Source organism: Trichechus manatus, unplaced genomic scaffold (assembly GCF_000243295.1).
Source record: "Trichechus manatus latirostris isolate Lorelei unplaced genomic scaffold, TriManLat1.0 scaffold00046, whole genome shotgun sequence".
NCBI lineage: Eukaryota > Metazoa > Chordata > Mammalia > Sirenia > Trichechidae > Trichechus > Trichechus manatus.
In genome coordinates this window covers 3,139,081-3,154,454 of record NW_004443982.1, presented here as the reverse complement: position 1 = coordinate 3,154,454, position 15,374 = coordinate 3,139,081, and positions in this window count along the sequence as shown.

Sequence of the window (15,374 nt, the reverse complement as noted above, 5' to 3'; positions counted from 1 at the left end):
GGGCAATAGGGTGGGTTGGTACTCTCATTCCTGGCAGTCATGGTTGCCATGATGGGACAATTATAGCCACTGTTCACCAGAGGGGTGGGGGTTGTAGGAGTGTACTCCTGCAGTTACCAGGTGAGAGAGTCTGGGCTTTCCTTGAGTTGCAGCCAGCAAACGTGGTCTTACTTAGTCCTGGGTGTGTCCCCACCATACCTCTATCTCCTATTGGGAATTCCGTGGAGGTGCCTTTCCACGTGCAGTTGTTGGCTATATTCCAAGATAGCCACACTGACTCATGCCATTTGGTTAAGAAGTTTCACTCCGTATCTCTATACCTTCCCCATTTTCTATCAGTTTCTTCTTTTCCTCAGTGACTTCCAATCTAATAATTTATCCCTTCATTTAAGGGTCAGGGTTCTAGGATTAACACCTGTATCTGTTTTACTTGGTTTTTCAGGTCTTTGTTGCAGTGGGATGGCTTAGTGCATCTGACTAGTCTGCTATCTTGGCTCCGCCTCCTGAGTTAGTTTTTCTGTATGGTGTGAGGTATGGTTCTGTTTCATTTTTTTTACAGATGGACAACCAGTTTTGCCAGCACCATTTGTTAAAAAGACTGTCTCTCCCCGCCCCCGCCCCATTTAATGGACTTTTGTACTTTGTCAAAGATCAGCTGACCATAAAACCCAAAACCCATTACTGTCGAGTCAGTTCTGACTCGTAGTGACCCTATAGGAAAGATCAGAACTGTCCCATAGGGTTTCCAAGGAGCAGCTTCCATAGGTGAATGGATTTACATCTGGGTTCTTGATTCTGTTCCATTGGGCTATGTATCTGTCCTTGTACCAGCACCAGGCTGTTTTGACTACCATGGCTGTATAGTAGGTTCTGATATCACGTAGCGTGAGGCCACCTACTTTGTCATTTTTCTTCAGTACTTCTTTGCTTATCCAGGGCCTCTTTCCTTTCCATATAAAAGTGGTGATTAGTTTTTCCATCTCATTAAAGAATGTTGTTGGTATTTGGATCAGGATTGCATTATATCTGTAGATGGCTTTGGGTAGAATTGATATTTTCACAATGTTGAGTCTTCCTATCCATGAGCATGTATGTTTTTCCATTTATGTCGGTTTCTTTTGGTTTCTTGCAGTGGTGTTTTGTAGTTTTCTTTGTATAGTTCTTTTACACCCCTGGTTAGATTTATTCCTAAGTATTTTATCTTTTTAGGGGCTATTATAAATGGTATTGTTTTCCTGATTTCCTTTTTGAAGTTCTCTTTGTTGGTGTATAAGAATCCAACTGATTTTTGTGTGTTGATCTTTTATCCTGCTACTCTGCTGAATCTTTCTATTAGTTCCATTAGTTACTTCTATTAGTTATTTAAATGGTACTGTTATGGATTGAATTGTGTCCCCCAAATATGTGCATCAACTTGGCTAGGCCATGATTCCCAGTACTGTGTGATTGTCCACCATTTTGTCATCTGATGTGATTTTCCTGTGTGTTGTATATCCTACCTCTATGATGTTAATGAGGCAGGATTAGAGGCAGTTATGTTAATGAGGCAGGGGTGGATTATCCAATAAAAAAGGTAAGCACAGGCTTACTTACTAATATGTAGTAAACAATTACACATTTTTTCACCACGTCAAAGATTCTGCTTTTAGATATGACTGGCATCTGTCTGTCTCCCAACCCCACAGCACCTTCCTACAGAGTCAAAGCCTCTTTTCAAATTTACAACCCCTAACAGGGGCTGATGACCCAGTAAGCAAGGTAAGCATGGGCTTACTTGTGCTTAGTTACTAACTGTAGTGAACAATTTCACGTGGTGGTGAAGAAGAAGGAAACCAAAGATTCAAAGAAGAAACCAGTCTACAGAACAAATAGTCTAGATGAACCATGACCCTGAGACCAGAAGTACTAGATGGTGCCCAGCTACCACTACAGACCTTTCTGATCAGGGCCACAATAGATGGTACCCTGATAGAATAGGAGAAAAATGTGGAACAGAACCTCAGATTCCTAAAAAACAAAACAAAACAAAAAACAGACCTACTGGATTGGCTGAGACTTTTGCCCTGAGGTACTCTTCAAACCTTGAACCAAAACTAACCCGAGGTCTTCTTGTAGCTAAATAACGAATTGGCTCAGAAATAATGAATATCACCTGTAAGAACTGTGCTCCTCTAAAAAATCATTTACATGAGGCCAAACGGTCAACAATTACTTTAAAACAAACATGAGAATGTAAGGGGGCAGGGAAACTAGATTAATGGAAATGAAATAGCCAGAATGGAATTAATGAGAATGTTCACACATTGTAAAGAATGTAACCAATGTCACTGAACAACTTGTGTAGAAATTGTTGAATGGGAACCTAAACTTCTGTTTAAACCTTCACTGAAAACACAATAAAATATTATTTAAAATAATAATGTTAAATAAATAATAAGTAAAAAAAATTCAACACTAGCAAATCAAATCTAAACACACATTAAAAGAATTATACACCATGATCTAGTGGGATTATCCCAGGTGTGCAATAAATGGAATCATATAGTCTAGGGTATTTTCATGCCAAGATGTCTCTTCATTCACGTACGAGTGTCTATAAGCCACATGTCTGCAACCCTGACCCACAAGCTCTGTTTTTCTCCATATAAAATCTTAGAAACAAGATTTTGTTCACATTCACCATAGAGAATCCATTCTCATCAAATAGTGAGCATGGTAGAATCGATGACGATTTCATAATGAAGGATGTGTTATGGGGGTTGCCCCACAGAATTTAACTAGAAAGTCCCCATTAGACATTATTTCTTCTTCCAAGTCTTTCTTTTCAATCTCCTGCTACTGGATTATACCACACACCCCGTGCCACCACCTGCACATCTCCCAAATAGCCTTTCATTTTTCCTAGCTTCGGTCTCTCCCTCAGGGATCTTCTCTAGGTCCTTTCAATCTCTCTACTTGTTCTTGCAGGAAAATTGTAGTCTCTTCTATCTTCTACCTCCAAACTTGCACACTCCACACACTACTGAATATTGCCTTCAGGTATGTGACAGGCCATTGATTATATTGAGATTAATGACCTTGTAACTAACAACAACAGAAAACTTCCATTAACAGAGCCTACTCTGCTTAAAGGAAACGCTGGTTGCATAGTGGTTAAGAGCTATGGCTGCTAACCAAAATGTCAGCAGTGCAAATCCACCAGGTGCTGTTTGGAAACTCTATGGGGCAGTTAGTTCTACCCTGTCCTATAGGGTCGCTATGAGTTGGGATCGACTCGATGGCAACATTTTTTTTTTTTTTTACCCTCCTTAGAAAGTTGTGGGGTATTACATATAATTTTCTCTTCTACTATCTGTACAACATAAACACCCTCATATTTTCTGCTGGTTTGTAGGGGAGATGCTATGTTTTGGGGACACTGTATCTGCAGAAGCCATTCAACTGGACATTGTCAGGTATTGAGTAGAGAGGAAATACAAACTACGGACCAAGTAAAATGTAAAGCACATACATTTCCACCAAAAGCTGGTCAATGTGCCTACTTCAGTGAATGAGCATCACTGACTGATACTTCGAACCAATCAGTCCACAAGAGATTTCAAACATCCACAGTTGTTTACTGCAGCTCTTAGAATCAGACCACTACACTGAAGTTGTATTACATGAAGCCATTTTACAGTGGCATGGATTTTTTTGTGTGCGTGTGCTTTAGGTGAAAGTTTACAGCTCAAGTTAGTTTCTCATACAAGAACTTATACACATATTGTTATTGACCCTAGTTGCTATCCCTATGTGACAGCACACTCTTCCTTTCCACCCTGGATTTCCCATGTCCATTCAACTAGCTCCTGTCCCTTTCTGCCTTCTCATCTCGCCTCCAGACAGGAGCTGCCCATTTAGTCTCGTGTATCTACTTGAACTAAGAAGCACACACTTCATGAGTATTATTTTATGTTTTATAGTCCAGTTTAATCTTTGTCTGAAGAGTTGGCTTTGGGAATGGTTTTAGTTCTGGGTTAACAGAGAGTCTGGGGGCCATGTCTTCTGGGGTTTCTCTAGTCTCAGTCAGACCATTAAGTCTGGATTTTTATGTGAATTTGAGTTCTGCACCCCACTTTTCTCCTGCTCTGTCAGGGACTCTCTGTTGTGTTCCCTGTCAGGGCAGTCATTGGTGGTAGCCGGGCACCATCTAGTTCTTCTGGTCTCAGGTTGATGGAGTCTCTGGTTTATGTGGCCCCTTTTGTCTCTTGGGCTAATATTTTCCTTGTGTTTTTGGTGTTCTTCATTCTCCTTTGTTCCAGGTGGGTTGGGACCAATTGATGCATCTTAGATGACTGCTCGCTAGCTTTTAAGACCCCAGACGCCACTCACCAAAGTGGGATGCAAAACATTTTCTTAATAAATTTTGTTATGCCAATTGACTTAGATGTCCTCTGAAACCATGGTCCCCAGACCCTCACCCCTGCTCCTTTGTCCCTCAAAGTGTTTGGTTGTGTTCAGGAAACTTCTTAGATTTTGGCTTAGTCCAGTTGTGCTGACTTCCCCTGGATTGTGTATTGTCCCTCCCTTAACCTAATTATTGTCTACTATCTAGTTAGTGAATTCCCCTCTCCCTCCCTCCCCACCCTCATAACCATCAAGGAATGTTTTCTTCTGTGTTTAAACCTTTTCTTGAGTTCTTATAATAGTGGTCTCATACAATATTTGTCCTTTTGCGACTGACTAATTTCACTTAGCATAATGCCTTCCAGATTCATCCATGTTGTGAGATGTTTCATGGATTCATCATTGTTCTTTATTGTTGCATAGTATTCCATTGTGTGACTATACCATAATTTGTTTATCCATTCATCCGTTGATGGCCACCTAGGTTGTTTCCATCGTTTTGCTATTGTGAACAGTGTTGCAATGAACATGAGTGTCCATATATCTATTCGTGTGACAGCTCTTATTTCTCTAGGATATATTCCAAGGACTGGGATTGCTGGATTGTATGGTACTTCTGTTTCTAGCTTTTAACGGAAGCTCCAATTGGATTTTCAAAGTGGTTGTACCATTTTACACTCCCACCAGCAGTGTATAAGTGTTCCAGTCTCTCCACAACCTCTCCAACATTTATTATTTTGTGTTTTTTGAATTAATGCTAGCCATAGTTGGAATGAGATGGTATCTCATTGTAGTTTTGATTTGCATTTCTCTAATAGCTAACGATCGTGAACATTTCCTTATGTATCTGTTAGCTGTCCGAATGTCTTCTTCGGTGAAGTGCCTGTTCATATCCTTTGCCCATTTTTAAATTGGGTTATTTGTCTTTTTGTGATTGAAGTTTTGCAATATCTTGGATTTTAGAGATCAGACCCTGATCGGATATGTCGTAGCCAAAAAATCTTTTCCCAGTCCGTAGGTTGTCTTTCTACTCCTTTGGTGAAGTCTTTTTATGAGCATAAGTGTCTGATTTTTAGGAGCTCCCAGTTATCTACTTTCTCTTCTGGTGTTTGTGCATTGTTAGTTATGTTTTCTATTCTGTTTATGCCATGTATTAGGGCTCCTAGCGTTGTCCCTATTTTTTCTTCCATGATCTTTATCATTTTCGATTTTATATTTAGGTCTTTGATCCATTTTGAGTTAGTTTTTGTGCATGGTGTGAGGTATGGGTCTTGTTTCATTTTTTTGCAGATAGATATCCAGTTATGCAAGCAGCATTAGTTAAAGAGACTGTCTTTTCCCCATTTAACAGACTTTGGGCCTTTGTCAAATATCAGTTCAGAGGTGAACAACTTTTTTAAAATGTCATTATACACTTATGTATTTTATACATTTGATGACTCAATTAATTGCAGATATTTTTGATGCCCTGATTGTCCCGATATAGGCAAGTGAGAACTCCCCTTCGTCTTTGCTCTTGTGTTCTTGTGACATGACTCCATTAGTATTTGATATTTTCCTTGCTTTCTGGCAAAATAAGATGCCCCAGGCTCATTCTGTATATTTCCTGTTCCACACCTGGAAACAATAATTTCTTTGAAGGAGGATTGGCTCCTTTTAGTAGAAATGGCATTTAGAGATTATAATCTGGACATTTGATGCAGTCGGTGTTACTGGATTGCCATTGCTATGATGCCTTTTCAGTGGACAAAGCTAGGAAATACGTATTTTTCATAAAGAGAAAAATAAATCATGAGTTCATATGGATATTTATATTCTAAATTTAAGATTATAGATTTTTTCTAATTTTAAAATTTTATAATTGTATCTCTTATCTCTTATATTAATAATCTTGGTTCCTGACAACATTATCATAATTACTTAGTTACTTTATCCTACAACATACATTTAATACTTTCAAAATAACAGTGCCAATAATACTACTAACAATAAGACTACTGAACACAGTTTAAGGCTTCTTTGCAGTTCCTTTTGTCTTTAGGATATATGTTATTAGGGATATACTGTCAAAACATTGTGTTTTAAAGTCACTGGAAATGATTGTTTTCTCATTGTGGTTATACCACCAATTTGCTACATAGTTAGGATAATTTAATTTAGTTTGTTTTTAGGGATTTTTTTTTTTCTTTTTAATTGACTGAATTCCAAAGTTGAAACTGTAAAACAAGGTACATTTAGAAAAGTCTCACTTCCTCAATCCTATTTCTTCCCTCCCCCATAGGTATCTATTTTAATTATTTTTAATTCCATTGCTTCATTTTTTTAAATATAAGTAAATGTTTCTGTAAATATTTGTATTTCCCCAACTTTGTTACACAAAAGGTAGTGTAATATACATAATATTCTGTACTTTGTTTTTTTCACTTAACAATATACCCCAGAAATTACTCCTAATCCTTATATAGAAATCACCCTCGTTCACAGTACTGCTTTTTATGGTTCTAATCTCTTAAATCTACAGGAAAATCCAACACTTCTATAACAAAAAGACATATAATCCAATTAAAAAATGGACAAAGGATATGAAGTGACACTTCACCAAAGAAGACATTCAGGTGGCTAACAGACACAGAGGAAATGCTCAAGATCATTAGCCATTAGAGAAATGCAAATCAAAACTACAATGGGATACCATCTCACACTAGCATTACTGGCATGAATCAAAAAAAACAGCAAATAACAAATGTTGGAGAGGTTGTGGGAAGACTGGAACTCTTATGCACTTCTGGTGGGAATGCAAAATGGTACAACAATTTTGGAAAGCCATATGGTGCTTCCTTAAAAGCTAGAAATAGAAATACCATACAATCCAGCAATCCCACTCCTAGGAATATATCCTAGAGAAGTAAGAGCTGTCACATGAATAGACATATGCTCACCCATGTTCAGTGTAGCATTATTCACAATAACAAATAGATGGAAACAATCTAAGTGCCCATCAACAGACGAATGGATTAAAAAAAAAACTACACAATGATAAAGAACAATGATGAATCTGGGAAACATCTCACAACATTGAGAATCTGGAGGGCATTATGCTGAGTGAAATAAGTGAATCACAAAAGGACAAATACTATATGAGGCCACTATTATAAAAACTCATGAAAAGGTTTACACACAGAAAGAAACAATCTTTGATGGTTACGAGGGAGGGGAGATGTGGAAAGGGAAAAACACTAACTAGACAATAGGTAAGTGGTAACTTTGGTGAAGGGTAAGACAGTACACAATACTGGGGAAGCCAGCACAACTTGCCAGCACAACTTGACCAAGACAAAGTCATATAAGCTTCATAGACATATCCAAACTCCCTGAGGGACTGAATTACAGGGCTGAGGGCTGGGGACCATGGTCTCGGGGGACATCTACCTCAATTGGCATAACGTAGTTTATAAGGAAAATGTTCTACATCGTACTTTGATGAGTAGCATCTGGGGTCTTAAAAGCTTGTAAGCAGCCATCTAAGATACATCTACTGGTCCCACCCCATCTGGAGCAAGGGAGAATGAAGAAAACCAAAGATACATGGGAAAGATTAGTTCAAAGGACTAATGGACCACAACTACCACAGCTGCCACCAAACTGAGTCCAGCACAACTTGATGGTGCCCGGATACCACCACTGACTGCTCTGACAGGGATCACAATAGACGGTCCTGGACAGAGCTAGAGAAAAGTGTAGAACAAAATTCAAACTCACAAAAAAAGACCAGACTAACTGGTCTGGCGGAGACTGGAGAAACCCCGAGAGTATGGCCCCTGGACACCCTTTTAACTCAGTACTGAAGTCACCCCTGAGGTTCACCCTCCAGCCAAAGATTAGACAGGCCTATAAAACAAACAATAATACACGTAGCTCAACTATGTATATGGGACTGAACGGGCACACCAGCCCAGGGGCAAGGACAAGAAGGTAGGAGAGGACAGGTAAACTGGACAAATGGAAATGAGGAACCCAAAGTCAAGAAGGGGAGAGTGTTGACACATCACGGGGTTGGCAACCAACGTCACAAAACAATATATGTATTAATCGTTTAACAAGAAACTAATTTGCTCTGTAAACCTTCACCTAAAGCACAAAAGAAAGATGCATTGATAATTACTCGTGATTGGTATACAAAAGTTGGAAACAAAAGAAGGAGCAGTAGTTGAAAATTATGGTCTTGGTGATAGGAACAATGCTGGAGATTGCATGATAGAACTCAGCAAGTTCAATGACTTATTCATCAGAAGGACTCTTTTCATTGTTTGCTTCTAGTATGTAAAAATAAACTTAATTTTCGTATATTAAAAAAATAAATAAGTAAAATGTTTACACTCACCTGACAAATTTCTGTTCACATGAAACTGTTCAGAACTCGATGCAGTTTAACCAGCTTTCAGATTTCTGACTACTAGTGTTCTCAATCTCCGAGCATCTCTCACATGTTCAGTAGGCATAGCTCACATTACTGAGAGAGGTCAAGCACAGAGCAGAAACAGCACTGGCCTGTGAATCATCTCATGTAACAGCAGTCGTCACCTATAGCTGCGGCTGCACAAGGTCACTTGCCGAAGCAATGAACTGTGCCCTTACCAGCCATGTGCTAGAGAAGCATTTGGCATACATGGGTGCCAGATGCAAATGAAACATAAATGGCTCAATTGTCTTGCTTACAACTTAAAAATTATCAATGAACTGAAAATAGTGGAGCAAAAAAAATAACGGTTTTCTATTTCATTTTGGGTTCAGAAAAAACATTTTTTTCGATTTGGGTTTCAGTTTCACCCAGGCAAAAATTTCAGGGTTTTTTTTTTTTTTGGGGGGGGTGATTTTGGTTTTCAGTTCCATTCCGGTTTCAAGCCTTGGCTCCTGGATTACTGGAATGGCAATAGGAATGCAGGGTACACGACCTTTTCTGCAATGGACAATGGTTTGCTGCAATGGCAAATGGGCTTCTGAGTGTAAGTAAGCACAAATAAGTCCAATAAGCAAGGTACACATGGGCTTACTTGTGCTTACTTACTAATCTGTAGTGTACAATTTTATGTGGGTTTCATCACATCTCCCATGCATACCTTGCTTAATGTAAACCCATACTTGCCTTGTTTACTGGTTAATCTGCCCCTGTGCTGAACTACTAACTTGGTCATCCTGGATGAGCCAGCAGGCTGGCTGTGTTCCTGAGTTTACAGCAGTTTTCCATGTTCTGAATGGGATACGAGGAGCCCACATAACCAGCTCCCAGAACTAGGGGCCCTGGTGCTTAGTGGACTTGCTATTTTCCCTTTCTTTAGCCCAGTGAAGACTTGCAGACGACTAGTGGGATGTCAGAGGCCTGGACAAAATAGGGATGAGACATATTGCTGAAATTAGGTATATTCTTAATGGGAAGAGGTATAGAAGCAGAAAGTAATCATAAACAAATTCAATGTTCTTGTGCCTCAGCTTCTTCATCTGTATAATGGGAATAATAATATTAATACCTACCACATCAGTATGTTATGAAGTTTAAATAACTTAGTAAAGTACTTATAAAACAGTGCCTGGCATATCATAAGGAATCAATAAATATTAGTTATTATTGTTATTATTTGATTATAATTGGTGTATGTAAACCACAAATTATAAATGTTATTCCTTTGCTTGTTGTTGTTAGTTGCTGTTGAGTAGGCTTCGACTCATGGCAACCTCATGTATAACAGAACGAAATGTTGCCCGGTCCTGCACCATCTTCATGATTATGTTTGTATGTTTGAGTCCACTATTGCAGCTATTGTGTCAGTCCATCTCACTGAGGGCTTCCCTCATTTTTGCTCATCCTTTACTTTACCAAACATGATGTCCTTTTCTAGCAATTGGTCTTTCCTGATAAAGTGTCCAAAGTAAACAAGCCAAAGTCTTGCCTTCCTCACTTTTGAGGAACATTCTGGTTGTATCTCTTCTAAGATTGATTTGTTCATTCTTTGGCAATCCACGGTATATTCAATATTCTTTGCCAACACCGCAGTTTGAATACATTGAATCTTCTTTTGTCTTCCTTTTTTATTGTCCAACTTTCAAATGCATATGAGTTGATTGAAAAGACCATGGCCTGGTCAAGCACACCTTAGTCATCAAAGGAACATCTTTGCTTTTTAAAACTTTAAAGAGGCCTTTTGTAGTAAATTGGCCCAGTTTAATATGTTGCTTGATTTCTTGACTGCTGCTTCCATGGATGTTGATTATTCATCCAAGTAGAATGAAATCATTGACAACTTTGATTTCTTTTTCACTTATCATGATGTTGTTTATTGGTCCAGTTGTGAGGATTTTCATTTTCTTCATGTTCAGGTATAATCCATACTGAAGGCTGCAGTCTTTGACCTTCATCAGTCAATGCTTCGAGTCATCTTCATTTTCAGCAAGCAAGGTTATGCCATTTGCATATTGCAGACTGTTAATGAGTCCTCCTCCCCTCTTGATGCTCCATTCTTCTTCATATAGTCCAGCTTCTTGGATTATTTTTTCGACATACAGATTGAATAAATATGGTAAAAGGATACAACCCTGTCGCGTGCCTTTTGCAATTCTGAACCATGCAATATCCCCTTGTTCTGTTAGAATGAATGCCTCTTGATGCATGGGCAGGTTCCGCAGAGCACAATTAAGTGTTCTAGAATTCCCATTCTTTGCAAATTCCCTTGCTTAAAATCCCCCAAAAGATTCCCATTGCAATTGGGGTAATATTCAAATCCTATACAATAGTCTACAAGGCTGTATGTGATCTATCCCCTGCCTGCATCTCTATCCTCATCTTGTACCACTCTCCTCCTTCTTGGTCACCAGGCTGAAGCCATGCTGGCTTTATTTTCATATTTTAAAATCACCAAGCTCTTTTTTGACTCAGGCCCTTTGTACTTGCTCTACAGTTTTATAATCAGGAAAAAAAAACTTTTTCAAAAACGAGACATTAAAATGCAGAATCCACAAAATTTGACAAACTTGACTACGTAATAATCTTAAACAACATGTGGTAAAACAGTAAAATAAAATAAACAGTCAACTGATAAATGAGAAAAAATATTTACTAGAATATGGCAGACAAAGGGCTAATAGCTTAATAGTTAAGAACACAGATTCTGTATTCAGACTGCTGGGTTTGAATCCCAGGTCCATGCCTTACTAGCTGTGAGAGCTTGGGCATTATTTAATCTCTCTGTGTCTCAGTTTCCTCACCTGTAAAATGGAGATGATAACAGAACCCACTTCTTAAAATTATAGTGAAGGTTAAGCAATTTGATGAAATAGCTCCTGGAATACTTCAAGAGCCACAAAATAATGCTGCTTATTATTATGATTGGAGTCTCTGGGTGGTACAAATGATTAACATGCTTGGCTGCTAACTGATAAGTTGGAGGCTCAAGTCCACCCAGAGGTGCCTCAGAAGAAAGGCCTGGCAATCTACTTCTGAAAAATCAGCCACTGAAAACCCTATGGAATACAGTTCTACTCTGACACACATGGGCTTGCCCTGAGTTGGAATCAACTCAATGGCAACTAGTGGTGGATTATTATGATTAATAAGAAAAAGACAAGCCAAAAGAAAAATAAGCAAAGGATGAGAACAGGCAGTTCACAAAAAAGACCAATAGACATATGAAAATATGGTCAGCTTCACTCATGATGAACAACGTTCATTCATTCATTTCACAAATATTTAAATATGCATTAAGTGCCAAAGAAGCATTGGAAATAGAACAGTAAACATCTTACTCTCATGGAGTTTACACTGTAGTAAATTTTCTGTATGTGTGTGTAATATTTAATACATTATGTGGTGATAAGTGTTATGCAGAAATATAAAACAGGAATGGGGTGCTATTTTATATACAGGTCAGGGAAGGACTCTGAGATAAGGTGATATTTAAGCAGAGATCTGAAGGAAGCGAGGGAGAAAAAACCATGAGGATATCTGGGGAAAGAGCTTTCTAAGCAGGGGAAGCAATAAGGCATAGGTCTTGAAGCAGGAGGCTACTTAGCTTATTCAAGGAACACCAATAAGTCTAGTTTGTTCAAGGCAAGGCCAAGTTGATAGAAGATGAGGTCTAAGAGACCAAGGCCAGATTCTGCAGGGCTTTAAAGGCCAGGATAAGGACTTGAGACTTCACTAGAAGTGAAATAGAAAGCCTGTTATCACTTAGGAATTGTATTCAGCTAATATAACCAAATCCAAGTAACAAAGGCTGAAATAGGATGATGATCTAAGTATTACACTGATTGTAAGATGCCATTGATGGTAAGATACACCATTATTTTATGTAGCACCAAGAAGGAAAAATAAAATGCTGCCGAATATAACCATAAGCTTCCATTCACAGATTTCAGAGATGTTGAACTGTGAAGAGATGTACCTCTTAGAGTTGATGAAATATGGTATTTCTTTCTCCTATAAGAAGAGGTCCAGAGGTGATCAGATTTTTGGTCTTTCTCTCACGATTGGTAGCAAGATTGCTGCTCAGCTATTGCCATCACATCTTCATTTTGGGGAGGAAGAAAGAGAAAAGAGGAAAGGGGAAATGCCCTTTATCCTTCCATATTAATTTTAGGATTACTTTGTAAAGTCTCCCCAGAAAGAATCATTGGAATTTTTGTTGGATTTGCAGTGGATGTGTAGGCCAACTGGGAGAGAACTGCCTAATGTCCAATATATATTGCTAAGTTGTATATCAATACAGATACTTTATGGTCTCATTTATATTTTATAAAAAGGATATATGTTATAAAACATGCTTGGATTTGCATAGAAATTTTCTAAAAGGATACATGAGAAACTGTTAACAAATGTTATTTCAGGGGGATGGAACTGGGTGTGATTGGCAGGGGAGAGAGGGGATTTAGCTTTTCATATTATACCCTTTCTATACCTTTTTTAAAACCACAAATATTGTATATATTACTTTTATAATAATAAACATAGAGAGTCAGGAATAGGAGGAGGGCGTGGAATGCGTAGCTAATTGCCTCCATGAACAACTGCCTCCTTTGCCATGAGACTAGAAGAACTGAATGGTACCTGGCTACTATTACTGAACATTTTGATCAAAGATTTGATAGAAGAAACCTGATAAAGATGGGAAAAATGTAGAACAGAATATCTAATTCTCGTTGAGTCAGCTCTGACTCATAGCGACCATATGTATAACAAAACAAAACATTGCCCAGTCCTGTACCATCTCCATAATCTTTGATATGTTTGACCCCATTATTGAGGCTATTGTGGGAATCCATCTCATTGAGGGTTTTTCTTGTTTGTGCTGACCCTCTGCTTTACCAGACAAGATGTCCTTCTCTCGTGATTGGTCTTTCCTGATAATGTGTCCAAATTAAGTGAGTCATAGTTTTGCCATCCTCACTTCTAAGCAGCATTCCAGATCTATTTCTTCTAAGACTGATTTGTTCTTTGGGCAGTTCATGGTTGTCATGTACTGAATTGTGTCCCCCACAAAAATGTGTGTCAACTTGGCTAGGCTGTGATTCCCAGTATTATGTGGTTGTCCTCCATTTTGTGACCTATGTAATTGTCCTGTGTGTTGTAAATCCTAACCTCTATGATGTTAATAGGAGCTCTGGTGGCAGAGTGGTTAAGAGCTCAGCTGCTAATCAAAAGGTCAGCAGTTCAAATCCACCAGCCATCTTTGGAAACCCTATGGGGGCAGTTCTACTCTGTCCTATAGGTTTGCTATGAGTTGTAATTGACTCAACAGCAATGGGTTTGGTTTTTTTTTTTAGTGGTGGTATGATGGTAATGAAACAGGATTAGAGGCAGTTATGTTAATGAGGCAGGACACAATCTACAGGATTAGGTTGTATCTTGAGTCAATCTATTTTGAGATATAAAAGAGAGAAGCAAGCAGAGAGGGAAGTGACCTCATACCACCAAGAAAGAAGAGCCAGGAGTGTAGTGTGTCCTTGAACCCAGGGTCCCTGCACTGAGAAACTCCTAGACCCAGGGGAAGATTGATGATAAGGACCTCTCCCCAGAGCCAACAGAGAGAGAAAGCCTTCCCCTGGAGCTGGCACCCTGAATTCAGACTTCTAGCCTCCTGGACTGTGAGAGAATAAATTTCTGTTCCTCAAAAAAAAAAAAAAAGAATATCTAATTCTCATGGACTCCACACTTTCTGGAGCCATGGAGGGTGGATGAACCTCTGAAACTATTGCTCTGAGATAATCTTTAAATCTTAAACCAAAAATATCCCCTGAAGTCTCCTTAAAACCAAACAATGGTTTAGCTTAACTAGTGAAAAATATCTGCCTTGAGCATTATGCTCTTTTAAGAACTATCTATATGGTATCAAATTGACAACAGCAACTCTAAAGATTAGATAGGAACCTTAGAAGCAGTGAGTTTATGTTAATGGTGGAGGAACTACTCAGAAAAGGAGGGTGAGAATGGTTGCACAACTCAAAGAATGTAATCAGTGTCACTGAATTGTACATGTAGAAGCTGTTGAGTTGGTGCATGTTCTGCTGTGTATACTGTCAACAACAGCAACAAAATAAAATAAATTATAAAAAAATAATAAATATAAACCAGCAACTTTCAAAGCAGAGTGTGTATTACCCTGGGTGGTACAGGAAGACATTCCACACAGTAAATAAGTACTTACAGTTTTAAGGGAATAACTTTCTACATCCTCAAATTTCCTATGTATTCTTTCCTAAAAGTGATCTTCCAGAGAACACAAATGGTTTGCACTTGACTGCAAATCTAAAGGTTGCTGGTTCGAACCCAGCCAGTGGTACCATGGAAGATAGGCCTGGCGATCAGCTTCTGTCAAGATTACAGCCAAGAAAACCCTATGGAGCAGTTCTACTCTGTAACACATGGGATGTCCATGAGTCAGAATCGACTTAATGGCAACTCACAGCTAATGAGTGAGGATCAAATCATTTTGCAATTCAGA